At 42.6% G+C, this 15,941-nt stretch overlaps 1 pseudogene; it reads left to right on the plus strand.

Moving 5' to 3' along the window:
* Window positions 1-3,664: 3,664 nt before the first annotated feature.
* LOC142469200 (uncharacterized) overlaps window positions 3,665-15,941 on the plus strand; it is a 47,467-nt pseudogene continuing 35,190 nt past the window's right edge.

Consider the following 15,941-nt stretch of genomic DNA (forward strand, 5'->3'; position numbering starts at 1 on the left):
CATGCTTACTGATCCATAGTGCTCTTTTTGCATTATTTTTTTTTATTCATACATACATACAGTTGTGTGAAAAAGTACACCCTCTTTGAATTCTATGGGTTTATATATCAGGACATAATAACAATCATCTGTTCCTTAGCAGGTCTTAAAATGAGGTAAATACAACCTCAGATAAACAACAACACATGACATATTACAGTGTGTCATGATTTATTTAACAAAAATAAAGCCAAAATGGAGAAGCTATGTGTAAAAAACTAAGTACACCCTTAATGCTTCCATAAGAATAAGATGGTAAGTAGCAGACAGGTGCTGCTAATCAAATGCCCTTGATTAATTTATCATCAGCAAGTGTGATACCCTCTATAAAAGCTGAAGTTTTAGCAGTTTGCTGGTCTGGAGCATTCAGGTGTGTGTTGAGAAAATGCCAAGGAGGAAAGACATCAGCAATGATCTTAGAGAAGCAATTGTTGCTGCCCATCAATGTAGGAAGGTTTATAAGTTCATTTCCAAACAATATAAAGTCCGTCATTCTACAGTGAGAAAGATTATTCAAAAGAGGAAAACATTGAAGACCGTTGCCAATCTTCCCAGGAGTGGACGCCCCAGCAAATTCATCCCAAGGTCAAACCGTACAATGCACAGAGAAATTGCAAAAAACCCAAGAGTTACATCTCAGACTCTACAGGCCTCAGTTAGAATGTTAAATGTTAAAGTTCATGACCGTACAATTAGAAAAAGACTGAACAAGTATGGTTTGTTTGGAAGGGTTGCCAGGAGAAAGCCTCTTCTCTCTAAAAAGAACATGGTAGTATGGCTTAGGTTTGCAAAGTTGCATCTGAATAAACCACAAGAGTTCTGGAACAATGTCCTTTCTACAGACAAGACCAAAGTGGAAATGTTTGGCCATAATGCACAGCGCCACGTTTGGCGAAAACCAAACACAGCATATCAGCACAAACACCTCATGTGAACTGTCAAGCATGGTGGTGGAGGGGTGATGATTTGGGCTTGTTTTGCAGCCACAGGACCTGGAAACCTTGCAGTCATTGAGTCGACCATGAACTCCTCTGTATACCAAAGTATTCCAGAGTCAAATGTGAGACCATCTGTCTGACAGCTAAAGCTTGGCCGAAATTGGGTCAAGCAACAGGACAATGATCCCAAGCACACCAGAAAATCTACAACAGAATGGCTGAAAAAGAAAATAATCAAGGTGTTGCAATGGCCCAGTCAAAGTCCAGACCTCAACCCGATTGAAATCCTGTGGCTGGACTTTGAGAGCTGTGCATAAACAAATGCCCGCAAACCTCAATGAACTGAAGCAACGTTGTTAAGAAGAGTGGGCCAAAATTCCTCCACAATGATGTGAGAGACTGATAAAGTCATAAAGAAAACGATTACTTCAAGTTATTGCTGCTAAAGGTGGTTCTACACGCTATTGAATCATTAGGTGTACTTAGTTTTTCACACATGGCTTCTCCATTTTGGCTTTAATTTTGTTAAATCAGGCTCAGTGTAATATTTCATGTGTTGTTGTTCATCTGAGGTTGTATTTACCTAATTTTTAGGCCTGCTAAGGAACAGATGATTGCTATTATGTCCTGATATGTAAAAACATAGAATTCAACGAGGGTGTACTTTCATTTTGAAATAAGGGGGAGTGAGGGAAAGAAGGCGGATGAGCCCTGCTCAGCTGGTGACTATTGAGGGAGAGACTGGGGGTGGTGCTATCTGGGATAGAAGAATATACAGCAATAGGAAAACAGAAATCCCCTATGATGCACTCACTATAAACCAAAATAATAAAGTTTGAATAAATAATCAGAAAACAGAAAAAATACATACTAATTAAAACCTAAGGTATAGTGTATGTTGACAAACACTGGTGAGTAAATTCTCACTGGGTACTAAGGAAACCCTGTTAGCCAATGTGTAACACACAGGTATCTATTGAGGACATCTCGATACCACTAGGTGATAATGGTGACAGAGGTAAGTATGTTCAAACATACAGTTCAAGTAGATATAGAATAGGGTCGACCCCTGATAAACCTATAGGGTCTAATGGTGTAACAGTGGATGAAAATAATCCAGTATCTCTACATATACATAGAAATGCAGAGTCTGGGTCCTGCTAAATCACAAAATGCATCTCCTATAAATTAGGAGGTGCAGTATGTTCACTGGTCTAGCAGACATACAGCTATGATTTACTGTGATTATAAACAGTAGGTGTGCTGTTACACACTATAGCAAACACGATCTTTAACAAAGGGTCATTACCTTTGTTAAAGCTATGGCTGAAAGTAGAGACATATTACTTGTTGCTCAGCGTTTGGTGGTTAGTTGATATGCCACATATGAAGAAACATTGAGTATTTAGCATCCACAGCCGCCCATATGGGACCCTATCTTGAACTGAACAGGCTTCTAGTGCTAGCTAGTGGGATCCTATTTTGGCCCACATTTTTATTAACTAGCAGCTGACAAGTACTCCGTGGTGTGTTTGAAATCTGGCCGAGCTACTGCTAGCCCGGTCGCGCTCGTGACGTCATCCGACACGTGTTTCGTTCCGAAAAGGAACTTCTTCGGGGGTGGGCGGACCTATGCTCCTTTGCGCCATATATACACACAATGCGCTGTCATGGCAACCCGTGGTGTTGCCTAGATCTCCAGACAATGACGCAGAGTGGGCGTGGCATCACGGACAAGGTAGGTAAAAGAGGGATCCTATTGATCCATCCTTTGTTAAAGATCGTGTTTGCTATAGTGTGTAACAGCACACCTACTGTTTATAATCACAGTAAATCATAGCTGTAGGTCTGCTAGACCAGTGAACACACTGCACCTCCTAATTTATAGGAGATGCATTTTGTGATTTAGCAGGACCCAGACTCTGCATTTCTATGTATATGTAGAGATACTGGATTATTTTCATCCACTGTTACACCATTAGACCCTATAGGTTTATCAGGGGTCGACCCTATTCTATATCTACTTGAACTGTATGTTTGAACATACTTACCTCTGTCACCATTATCACCTAGTAGTATCGAGATGTCCTCAATAGATACCTGTGTGTTACACATTGGCTAACAGGGTTTCCTTAGTACCCAGTGAGAATTTACTCACCAGTGTTTGTCAACATACGCTATACCTTAGGTTTTAATTAGTATGTATTTTTTCTGTTTTCTGATTATTTATTAAAACTTTATTATTTTGGTTTACAGTGAGTGCATCATAGGGGATTTCTGTTTTCCTATTGCTGTACTTTCATTTTCACACAACTGTACATATGCACACACTGAGATTAAGCGGATATTGTAATACTGGGATCAGATGGAAGGAGTGCATTCAGATCTCAGTCACACGCATTGTGACATATACTGTACATCCTTCTCCATTTGTATATGTGACACAGAAGTTACCCGCAGTTGCTCAAATCTGTCTTTCCTAACAAATGGTGACACAGACAGGAGATACGTATTCAATTGTATCCTTTTCTTTCACAGTAAGGTTACATATACATCCCTCTTTCTCTCTCCATTTGTAGAATTATAATACTGTGAAGGACAAATGTGAGAAATATCACTAACTACACTAACTACAGAGGTCAGAGAACTAGACCCCGTTCTTGGATTATCTGACTAATTTACTGATGATGGACGAGAAAAAGAGGACTGATGGAATCTTGAATCACACCCTGGAGATCATCTACCTCCTGACTGGAGAGGTGAGGGCTGCTGGAGAATGTCATAATGTCTCTATTATCTCCTTCACTACAATAGAGACTTGCAGAACATTCATATTTGAGGTACCTGAGAAGCAATGTCTGAGAGACGGATATAATTAGACAAAGCAAGATCACAGGAGCAGACAAGATGTTTGATCATATTGGGAGCCTAGGGCCACCTCAGGACATGCTTATGCAGCAGGAGAACACAAATTCAGATAGGGCAGAAACGAATGTATTTGACAGAGGATGGCCCAAGTGATTGGATGTACTTGGGTTCAAGAAGATTTTTGTGCAGAGGGAGATCCGGGAGACATTTCATATATTATACATGTATCCTAAAATTGATGTATTGTGACTGGACTACATAATTTTGCTTCCTGACTTCCTTCCTCTCTTCTGACACGTACTATCATACTGGGAGACTTTAACATAGCTATTGACAATTCTAATGTCACATAAACATCCCAATTTTTTTCCTTTACCTCCCCCTTTGGTCTCTCCCAGTTTACTACCTCTCCTACTCATGGCAATGATCACTCCCTTCACCTTGTTTTCTCCCACTTGTGCTTAGTCTCGAACTCCTCTAATACTCCCTCCCTAACCTTTAACCTCACTAGCCACTGTAACCTCCACATCACCTAATTCCACAATTACATACAGAACCTACATGCTCTAGACCCTCTAATTTTCCACATCTTTACAACCTCTTCTCACTCCCATTTCTACCCTTTCATGCCGTGACCTGGAATCCTCTCTATATAAATAAAATAGCTCCAGAGCTTCTGCAAGCACACGTCGCCCCCCTGAAAATTCAAGCCAGAACCATGGCACACAAACGTGACTTGCTACCTTGAAAAGTGCTCACTCACTGCTGAATACTACTGGATTGAAGAGTAGAGCAAAGGAGCACAGCTGCCAGAAGTAATCCTGAAGAAAAAATATCACAGGCAAACTCCAAAGATAAAACTGAAGGTGTTTAATGAACAAGCTCACAGGAAAATCAAACAGGACAAAATCCGACAAACAGGACTGGTTGCAGAAATCTGGGTTTCGAGGTGACCATTCTAGTAGCCAGAGGTCACAAGTGATGGCTGGGAATGGCCAGAAGGAGGGGGATATGGGCCCTGGAGATTTACCAGACCTTTACCTCCCTGACTTTCGCCATAGGCAAAAGGAAGACCCAGTCCTTGCTAGACAGTATGACAAGGTGGTGAAAATTGATGAGCAGATTTTAAATGCACAGGGGGTGATAGTATTCCCCCATTTTGAATTATCAAATGATATCCTGTTTAGGGTGAATAGGCAGACACAAACAGGGGAGGTCACAAGACAGATATTGGTTCCCAAGGCGTTTGTTAAATCTGTATTCACTCTAGCCCATACTGTCCCTTGCGGTGGTCACCTGGGCAGGGATAAAACATTGGACCGTATTTCATCCCGATTCTATTGGCCAGGGATGCATAGTGATATTGCTAAGTTATGTGCGGCATGTCCGGAGTGCCAGCTAACTAGTCAGAAGGGACAAAAACCAGCCCCTTTGGTTCCTCTACCCTTGGTGTCAGTTCCCTTTGAAAGGATTGGGGTAGACGGTAGGACCTCTAGAACCTTCTGCGAAAAGACACAGGTTTATTCTTGTAATAGTTGACTATGCAACAAGGTATCCTGAGGCATTCCCCTGAGAACAGCAATGGCGAAGCAAGTAGCCAACAAGTTGTTGGAGCTGTTCTCACGGGTTGGACTTCCCCAGGTTATGTTGACAGACCATGGTACAAATTGTATGGCTAAACTGATGCAGGATGTCTTAAAATTCGGTTCGGACATCGGTCTACCATCCACAGACTGACGGATTGGTGGAAAGATTTAACCGAACTCTAAAGGGGATGCTGAGGAAATTTTTAGATTCACAGAAGAGAGCCTGGGATGAACTTCTCCCTTTTCTGCTGTTTGCAGTGCGGGAAGTTCCCCAGGCCTCCACGGGATTCTTTACATTTGAACTGTATGGCCGCCAACCCCGGGGTATCCTAGACCTCCTAAAGGACTCCTGGGAGGAACAGCGGTCCCCTTCTAAGAATAACCTTCAATATGTACTAGACCTTAGGAAGTGCCTAGATGTGGTTGGCCATTTTGCTAGGGAGAATCTTATATCAGCCCTGGACAGCCAGGAGAGACATTACAATCAGAATGCTCGCATGAGAGTTTTTCACCCGGGAGACCAGGTAATGTTGTTGTTACCCAGTTGTGAGACCAAACTCCTAGCCAAATGGCAGGGCCCATTCGAAGTACTCCGCCGCACGGGTGATGTGGATTACGAGATCGCTCAACCAGGGTCCAGGAAGGGTAAACAAATTTACCATGTGAACTTGCTGAAACCCTGGAAGATGCAGCGTTCTTTATTCATCCACCTGGTGGAGGAGCAAACGGATTTGGGTCCTCAGCCCCCACGGGAGAACATCGTGGGTGACGATAAAATCCCAATGTGTAGACAGTTGTTCTCTGAACTAAAAGGGGACTTGTTAGAAATAATTACACAATTCCTAATGTTTTTTCTGATTTACCAGGGCAAATTAATTTAATTTCACATGTGATCGAGACAGCACCTGGGGTAAAAGTATGTTCCCGTCCTTATAGGTTGCCTGAGAGTCGTAGGGCCCTGGTAGAGAAGGAGATACAAGAAATGTTACACTTAGGAGTGATTGAGGAATCATGCAGTGGGTGGTGTAGTCCACTAATTATGGTCCCTAAACCCGATGGGATGGTAAGATTTTGTGTGGACCTCAGGTCAATGCGGTATCCAAGTTTGACGCATATCCGATGCCAAGGGTGGACAAATTAATTGACGCCCTTGGTAAAGCGGAATATATATCCATGCTGGACTTAACAAAAGGATACTGGCAAATACCCTTAGAGGAAAAGTCCAAGTGCAAAACAGCCTTTGCCACTCCCATGGGTTTATACCAGTTTGTGACAATGCCATTTGGAATGCATGGAGCCCCAGCCACATTTCAGAGACTCATGGATAAGGTGCTGAGACCCCATAGGGCTTATGTCGCAGCCTACCTAGATGACATTGTCATTTATAGTAAACACTGGCGGGCCCATCTAAATAGGCTGAAAGCGGTCCTCAAATCTCTAAGAGAGGCAGGGCTCACAGCCAACCCTAAGAAATATGCCTTAGGTAAGGCGGAAACCAAATACTTAGGGTATGCAGTGGGAGGTGGAAAAGTAAGACCACTAGCCGACAAGATAGTTGCCCTGAAAGAAGTTCCGACCCCCCAAACAAAAACGCAGATACGCTCTCTGCTGGGTACTACCGGCGGTTCATCCCCAACTACTCGGAAGTTGCAGCCCCATTAATGGACCTCACAAAAAGTCCGACCCCTACACAAGTTGTATGGTCAAGGGAGTGTCGGAGAGCCTTCGAGGACATAAGGTGTCTATCAGAGGGTCCAGTCCTTAGAAGCCCAGACTTCAACAGGCCTTTTGTAGTGCAAACCGATGCATCAGAGATAGGGCTAGGGGCAGTGTTGTCACAACAGTTTGAGGGAATGGAACATCCGATCCTTTTTCTGAGTAGGAAATTGTTCCAGAGGGAAAAAAACTACTCAGTGATTGAGAAGGAGTGCCTCGCAGTGAAGTGGGCAATCGAGGCTTTGAGGCATTACCTGGCAGGAGTCCATTTTACTCTGGTGACTGACCATGCTCCATTAAAGTGGTTAAATAGCATGAAGGGCTCCAATGCTAGATTGACCAGGTTTTATATGGCCCTCCAACCCTTCTCATTTGAGATTCAGCACAGGCCTGGAAAAGAAAATGCAAATGCTGACTTCTTTTCTAGAGAAGGGGTGGAGGATCGGGCTTCAGCCGTGCGTGGCCCCAGCCACACACTAATGGGGGAGGAACGTGACAGGGTGAATGAACGTCACCAGCCATATGCCTGGAAAACCGATGTTTAGGCTTGCAGTGCAGCAGTGACGAGGTTAAGTTGAGAAGGGCTGCTTAATTAATCTGACCCCAGCTGCATAATCAAGGTGTTAAAACCCCAGGCTGTACACACATGCAGGAGAGCTGGTGAGGAGACAGGATTGAAAATGCTGAAGAGATTACTGCTGTAAGGTCTGTGTTGCAAAGTACACATGTGATGAACTGTCTGTCTCCTGCATACAAAAGAGAAGCTGCCTTATTTTTGTTTTGTCTGCTAAAGAGAAGCTATTGTGTTCTGTCTGCTAAAAAGAAGCTATTTTGTTTTGTCTGCTGAAGAAGCTATTTTCTTTTGTTTGCTGATGAGAAGCTATTTGTTTTTGGTGTGCTGTATGTTTTAAGGCTCAAATAAATAAGCCTTTTCCAAAGAACCCGCGTGTGTGGTTGCATGTACCCTGCAACACCCGTGATATTTGTTTCTTCAGGATTACTTCTGGCAGCTGTGCTCCTTTGCTCTACTCTTCAATTATTGTTCCTACACATCAGGATTGCACGCAGTTGAACTACTACTCATCATTGGATTATTGGACTCCAAGATACCCCCAAGGGCAGGTAATGGGCAATAGCCCTTATATTATTACCTCTGACCCTGTATTGGGGAAGTTTATATTTTGAGAGGGGTGTGCATTTTGACCATATGTGCAGTAGTCTGGCAGACTGACCGCTAGGTGCTTATTTTGCCCCCCCCCCTCTTAAATGCATAATACCTATTTGACCTTATGGATAAGTCATAGTGTTCCCATCTCCAGTCATTTCTTCAATATCATGATGATTTATCAACAGTGTACACACTTATATTGAGCGTCATTATCTATACAACTTTCTGAATACTACTGGAGAAATCACTCTGCGAAGCTAATTTCCTCCACTATAAAATCATACTCTCCTCCTATAACATTGCCCTTTCCCTTGCCTAGCAAAACAACTTTTTTTTCTCACACGAACTCTTGTCCTTTTACCCTCATTGTCTCATTGCCACCTTTGCCACTAACTGTCTCTCCACAATCTCATGGATGCCCCATCGTTTCTTGAAGCTTAACATGTCCAAAACAGAACTATTATCGTTCCTCCTTCCACTGTCATACCTTCACCCATTCTCTCCCTCACTTAATAATACCACAATCTCATCAGCAACCCTCACCTTTCTCCCTCTCATTCTATTCCTCATTAAGTCTTGCCGTCTCCACCTAAGAAATATTGCTATAATACACTCTTTTCTCACTCATAATGCAACTAAAATCCTAATTCACTCTCTTATCTTGTCCCGCTTTCACTACTGCAGCATTCTCCTGGTCCGCATTTCCCTCATTCTTCTAGTCAGCATTCCCCTCACCAAACTCCAATCCATCCACAATGCTGCTGCAAGACTCATCTACAGTATCTCACTGCTCCACATCTGCTGCTCAACTATGCAAATCCCTCCACTGGCTTCCTACATTCCCAAGACTTCTCCAATACTGCAATCTTTCTCTGGCGTTCCCTACCACGTATCACACTCCCCCAGCTTTCAAACATTACAAAGCTCCCTGAAAACACCCTTTTCTAATGAAGAGAATTTATTTGGCAATCTTCTAACATATCATTCGCTCCTTCCTCCGAAGCCTATTGGAACCAGCATGAAGCATGACCAAACACCATGCCATCCAACACCCCCTAACATTCACACCCTTAAACCTTAATGGGATCTGCTTTGCAGCTGGACCAAACTCCTTTCTGAGGCATACTCGGTCCCTCAATGTGCACATACTTTACCTTTTCTTACAACGTTACCCCTAATTCCCTGTACATTGGAAGCTCTTCCAAGCATGGCCCTCATCTCCTTTTGTATCTGTATCTGTACTTGTTTGTCCTTATTTGATACGTCATTCTGTTTATGTAATTTATATAAATCAGCTCCCCATTGTACCACACTGCGCAATATGTTGGTGCCTGAAGTAAACGATAATAATAAAATGAATAATATCCACAGAATGTTAAACGTCCTGTAATGACTGCATATAATTCTTAATGTGGTGTTTGTACAATCCATGATCTTTGTGCTCATATAGGCACAGTGGGGTCAGTGAGTTTGGTGCAGTCGTCAGGGATATGATAGACAGAGTTGGTGCTGTTAATGATATTTTACCTCTCGCAAGGCAACAAATCTGCAAGAACAGAGACATATCAACGTTTGTCTCTTGCTCTGCACACTGATATTTAATACTGTCTCAATATGTAGGATTATATTGTTGTGAAGAAGCACGGTGAGCATGTCACAGACGGCAGCATTTCCTGTACACCAGAAGAAATCTGCAGGACACAGAGACCCATCATTGATCATTCAACTAACTCAACGGTACATGAGAGAAACAATGACAAGAAGCTGTTGACTGAGAAGATCCTGGAACACACCAACAAGATCATTAGCCTGCTGTCCGGAGAGGTGAGAGCTGCTGGACAGTGTTGGATGTTACCAACTTTATTTCTTCTTTCAGGCTTTTGTTGAGAAACCTTTGTTCTACTGAATATGTTTATTCTCCAACATCTCCGAATTTTTTCAGGGATTTTTTCCGAATGCCACGCAATTTACCGCACTTCACCACGTTCATGCCGCATTCTGACCGCATTCTGACCGCATTCATGTTGCATTCACACCCGCGGTTGATGTGTTTATTGATAATGGTTCGGATTTAATTGGTTGCAATTCTTCGCGTATCCGCCAGGTGGCAGATATTCATGAATTGTAATGCGCATGCGCTTCAGTAATGTGTCGACTTGCAGGTATTTAAAAAAAATACCACAGTGGTCTATTGTAAATTGACCTTGGTATTGAAGAAGTTACAATAATGTATCAATTTAGGCTTTTCATATTAAAAACTAAATGCGCAGTGTTCTACTGTATTGTCCTGAGAGTTCCGAGATGAGTGCACCGCTGCAGTCCGTGTTCCAAAAACCCGACAGATCGTACGCTTATTTAATATGATCCGCGATTAATGCAACAGATGATAAGATGGCAACAGTTATTAAAATTTATCAGTGTTTTATCGGAAACTATGACTTTTACAAATTTTCACCAGATGCTCATGTGTGGAAGCGTGCAATAAGGAAAAAGTTATGTATCGATCCATGTTTTTTTCGTATTGATCCCGATGTTATTGGAGGGTATTGGTGTGTATCACCGGGTTTTCCCTGTATCTATGATCATGGAGACTTCAAAAGGTGAAAGGTCATGTTAAAAGCAACTAAGAAACGTCAGTCGCAGGCAAGCAATGCGCCAGCACCGGCTTCCAATAACGGTCCGACCATCGGTGAAAACTTGGTGACTGACAACCCTTGCTGTCTGTCCCCGCCTGAACACCTGCAGCCTGAGCCGGATTTCACATACAGATTCCAGCAAGCTTGCATGTACCTAAGCGATTTCCAGCCTGATCAGCTGACTACAGGTGTAGTAGTCCCGCTGTCACCTGTCAACTACGTGTATAATGAAGAATACGGGACTGGCAGTGGCACGGCGCCAGCTGATTGGCAAAGTCTATGGTGAGTAATGTTGCCGTATTTTATTCTGTTTTTGAAATATCAAGCAATATCTCCTGTAAGTAATATCATTGGCTGAGCAGTTTCTACAGTAGATACTGCACAATTGGTGGAAAGCTAGGCGCATGCGCATTGGCACCTTCTTGAAACGCATATGCGTCATCAAATCGACAGTAGGTGCATGCGCGTGTGAACAGGAGAGGCCCCTGAGAAAATTATTGGTGGGACTGACTGTGGGAACTTCTTTAGGGGATTGACTGACCAATACAGTAAAACTTGTACTTTTGTTTTTCTTCAGAAAAGAAAACTTTGTCATCTCATGCGGAAAACGGCAAATGGAGGGATTTCGATGGATAATATCGCTTTGTGTAACAATGCCTGCACATTGCTGAATCGGAAAAAAAACACGTACCGGAGTCTACAGTTTAGTCGCCGTTGTTATTGATTAGGATAGAATACCTGAAACAGTATGCTGTTGTTTTCAGACCGTATACAATACATTTATATATATACTGTTTAGTAAACCCGAAAAATAAAAAGTATGCATGTATTCTACATGTATTCCAGTACATATGTGTATTCTATACCCGTACAGCATGTATTGTTTTAATACTCTTGTGATGTGCTGTACAGTGCTAAGCATGCCTACAGTATACTGTACAGTATGTCTGGACAGTACTGTACAGTATGTTCTAGAAACACTGTATTTTGTTACAGTATAAAAGGAATCAATGGAACAATTTAAAACAAATCAACATTTTCTTTTATTGGTGGAGTAAGTACAAAAACATTTATTTACAAATACTGTACAATTTAAAAACATTTTAAGTGTACAGCAATTCAAAACAATAACAGGTGTATGGTTTACTGCTAGTGAAAACATTTACACTGTACTGCACCGACACACTTTATTCGAGCAAATGCCCAGTTTGTACCTGGCAGATACCTGGAATCCGCCACTGCTCACCTCTTGCATACTTCGTTGCGTTTGCCTTCCCAGCCTGGGTTCATGCCTGGCTGACGGGGGCCTGATCTGTTAAATTATAATGATCAGGATTTACTAGGCTGCAATGTTTCACTTGTCCACCAGATGGCATAAACTCATGACTTAAGTAATGTGTGGGCTTTGCAGTTGTTTCGTTTAAAAAAAGATACTGTACCACAGTACAGTATGCTATTGTAACTTGCCCTTGAGACTGAAGGAAGACGTTGCAAAAAATGTATCAATTTAGGCTTTACATACTGTATTAAATAAAGACAAAGACCATTTTCGCTTACACTATTCTCCAGAGACATGAGTGTTCAAATGCAGCCCGTGTTCCAAAAACCTGACAGAAGTTATGCTTATTTGATTTGGGCCGCTATTAATGCAACAGAGGATAAGATGGCAACAGTTATTCAAATTTATCAGTATTTTATCGAAAACTATGACTTTTACAAATTTTCGCCAACTCCTCATTTGTGGAAGCGTGCAATAAGGAAAAGGTTATGTAGTGACCCCTGTTTTCACCGTATTGAGCCCCAATTTGTTGGAGGGTATTGGTGTGTGTCACAGGGTTTTTCCCGTATCTATGATCATGGAGGCGGCAAAAGGCGAAGGGTCGTGTTAAAACCAACTAAGAAGCGACAGTCCCTGCCAAGCAATGCGCCAGAACCAGAACCAGCACCAGCACCAGCTTCTAATGATGGTCCCGCCGTCAGTGACAACCCTGAGACAGAGTCGGATTTCGCGGCCAGTTTTGATGAAGCTTGCATGTACCTAAGCGATTTCCCGCCTCACCTGCTGACTACAGGTGGGCTAGTCCCGCTGCAAACTATCGACGTGGGTGATGATGAAAGCTGGACTGGCAGTTGCCCGGCGCCGATGCAAGCTGAATGGGAAATTCAGTAATACAGTATGGTGAGTACTGTATTGTTGCCGTATTATTTTGGTGGGGCAGGCTGGGTACTTCTTTAGGGGGCTGACCATTACTGTACATTAAAACTTTTCATTTTGTTTTTCCTCAGAAAAGAAAACGGCTAATGGGGGGATTTCGATGGATAATATTGTGCTGTACAGTATGCTGATGTTTTCCGGCCGAACAGTATACTGTGTAATAAACCCGAATAAATAAAACTATGCATTTATTCTACAGTACATGTTCAGTAAATTACTGCACATACTGGGGGCGAGATGTGTTTGCAGCAGAGAGAGAGATTTAATAATATTGTACAGTGAGCAGGGGGTTCCCTGAGCCAGAAATTAATGCTCAGGGAACCCCCTGCTCCTGCTCAGTATTATTAAAATGACAGAAAATGCTGCGTCATTACCATAGCGGATAGCCGCTAAGGCAATGAAGGGGTTAACCCACCGTGCCTGCTTTATTGTGTGTAGTGGGGATGGGTGAGGGGGGTATTTGGCCCTTGGTGTGAGTTTAGGACTTGCGGGAGGGGGGGGGGGTTGCGGGTGCACTTAACCCCTTCATGACCGTAGCAGTTAATACCGCTACTGTCATGAAGGGGTTAATCCCTCCCGCTACACCCCCCCCCCGCAAGCCCTCCCCAACCATCGTTGGGGCTAATACCCCATTCACCCACCCTCCCGCTACCCACAATAAAAAAATACACACACACACAGCAGCCGCCAAAAAATAAATAAATAAATCTAAATAAATAAATAAATGACAATAAATACATTTGAAATACATTTTTATTGATAGTGTAGATGTGCAGGGGGTCTCCGGAGCTGAATCGCGTTGGTTTTAGGTCTGGGGACCCCGTGCCCCCCGAGATACAGGCCCCTTTAGGGGGTGCCGGTATCCCTCTGCGTTTAAAGGCCCCGATCACGTGATCGCGGCCTGTAAACCAAGCAGAGCAGAGGGATACCGGCACCCCCTAAAGGGGCCTGTATCTCGGGGGGCACGGGGTCCCCAGACCTGAAACCTGTGCGCTTCTGCTCTGGAGACCCTCTGCACATGTACAGTATCAATAAAACACATACAATATACAGTATAAATAAACACTCGTTCTTTACCTTAGCGGCTATGCGCTATGGTAAAGAAGCATCATTTCTGTATTTTAATAATATTGTACAGTGAGCAGGGGGTTCCCTGAGCCAGAAATTAATGCTCAGGGACCCCCCTGCTCCTGCTCAGTATTATTAAAATGACAGAAAATGCTGCGTCATTACCATAGCGGATAGCCGCTAAGGCAATGAAGGGGTTAACCCACCGTGCCCGCTTTATTGTGTGTAGTGGGGATGGGTGAGGGGGGTATTTGGCCCTTGGTGTGAGTTTAGGACTTGCGGGAGGGGGGGGGGGGGGGTTGCGGGTGCACTTAACCCCTTCACGACCGTAGCAGTTAATACCGCTACTGTCATGAAGGGGTTAAGCCCTCCCGCTACACCCCCCCCCCCGCAAGCCCTCCCCAACCATCGTTGGGGCTAATACCCCATTCACCCACCCTCCCGCTACCCACAATAAAAAAATACACACACACACAGCAGCCGTCAAAAAATAAATAAATAAATCTAAATAAATAAATAAATAAATGACAATAAATACATTTGAAATACATTTTTATTGATAGTGTAGATGTGCATAGCCGCTAAGGCAATGAAGGGGTTAAGGCATAATAAACAATTAATACATTCAATACATATTTTTCATGTCTGTGTTAAAACTCCCTGCCTTCTCTCTAATCTATGTAAAAAACCCTCCCCCTATCCCCCTATTGTGTGTGTGCGTTAAGCTTCCCTGCAATCTATGTAAAAAAACCTCCCCCTATTGTGTGTGTGTGTGTTAAATCTGCCTGGCCTGTGTTTCTGAGTGCTGAGTGCTCTGCGTTAAAGGCCCCGATCAGGTGATCGCGGCCTGTAAACCAAGCAGAGCAGAGGGATACCAGCACCCCCTAAAGGGGCCTGTATCTCGGGGGGCACGGGGTTCCCAGACCTAAAACCTGTGCGCTTCAGCTCCGGAGACCCCCTGCACATCTACACTATCAATAAAAATGTATTTCAAATGTATTTATTGTCATTTATTTATTTATTTATTTAGATTTATTTATTAATTGTGCTGCTGCTGCAAGTCCTAAACTCACACCAAGGGCCAAACACCCCCCTCACCCCCAATAAAAAAAATTCATGCACAGCAGACCCACAATTAATAAATAAATCTAAATAAATAAATAAATACATGAAGAGAAATAAATATATACTGTACAGTATATACTGTATATATACTGGATATATATATACAGTATACAGTATATATAATAACAATCCCTATAGAGTACATATACAGTATATACTGTGTACAGTATATATATACTGTATATATATATATATATATATATATATGTATACAGTATACAGTATACAGTATACAGTATACAGTATATACACACAGATGATGAACCAATATACAAATACAGTACATGTAGAATGGTTATCAAAATCATACTGTCCTACAAATAACGCTTCTCTATACAGTACAGACAATAATAATAATAATCCATTTAATAATCCTAACTGATTTTACAATATAAAACATAACATTCCAATCCACACAGTACATTGCATTTACATTGTATACTGTAAATGATGCATAGCATTAAATCTATGCACCATATACTGTACATTCTGCAAATGAATGTTAACAACATAATTGCAAGCTACTCTACCAGTAAATACTGTACAAACACTTCCAAACAAACACTTTAACCAATCAAGTAA

The sequence above is a fragment of the Ascaphus truei genome, chromosome 18 (genome assembly GCF_040206685.1).
Source record: "Ascaphus truei isolate aAscTru1 chromosome 18, aAscTru1.hap1, whole genome shotgun sequence".
NCBI lineage: Eukaryota > Metazoa > Chordata > Amphibia > Anura > Ascaphidae > Ascaphus > Ascaphus truei.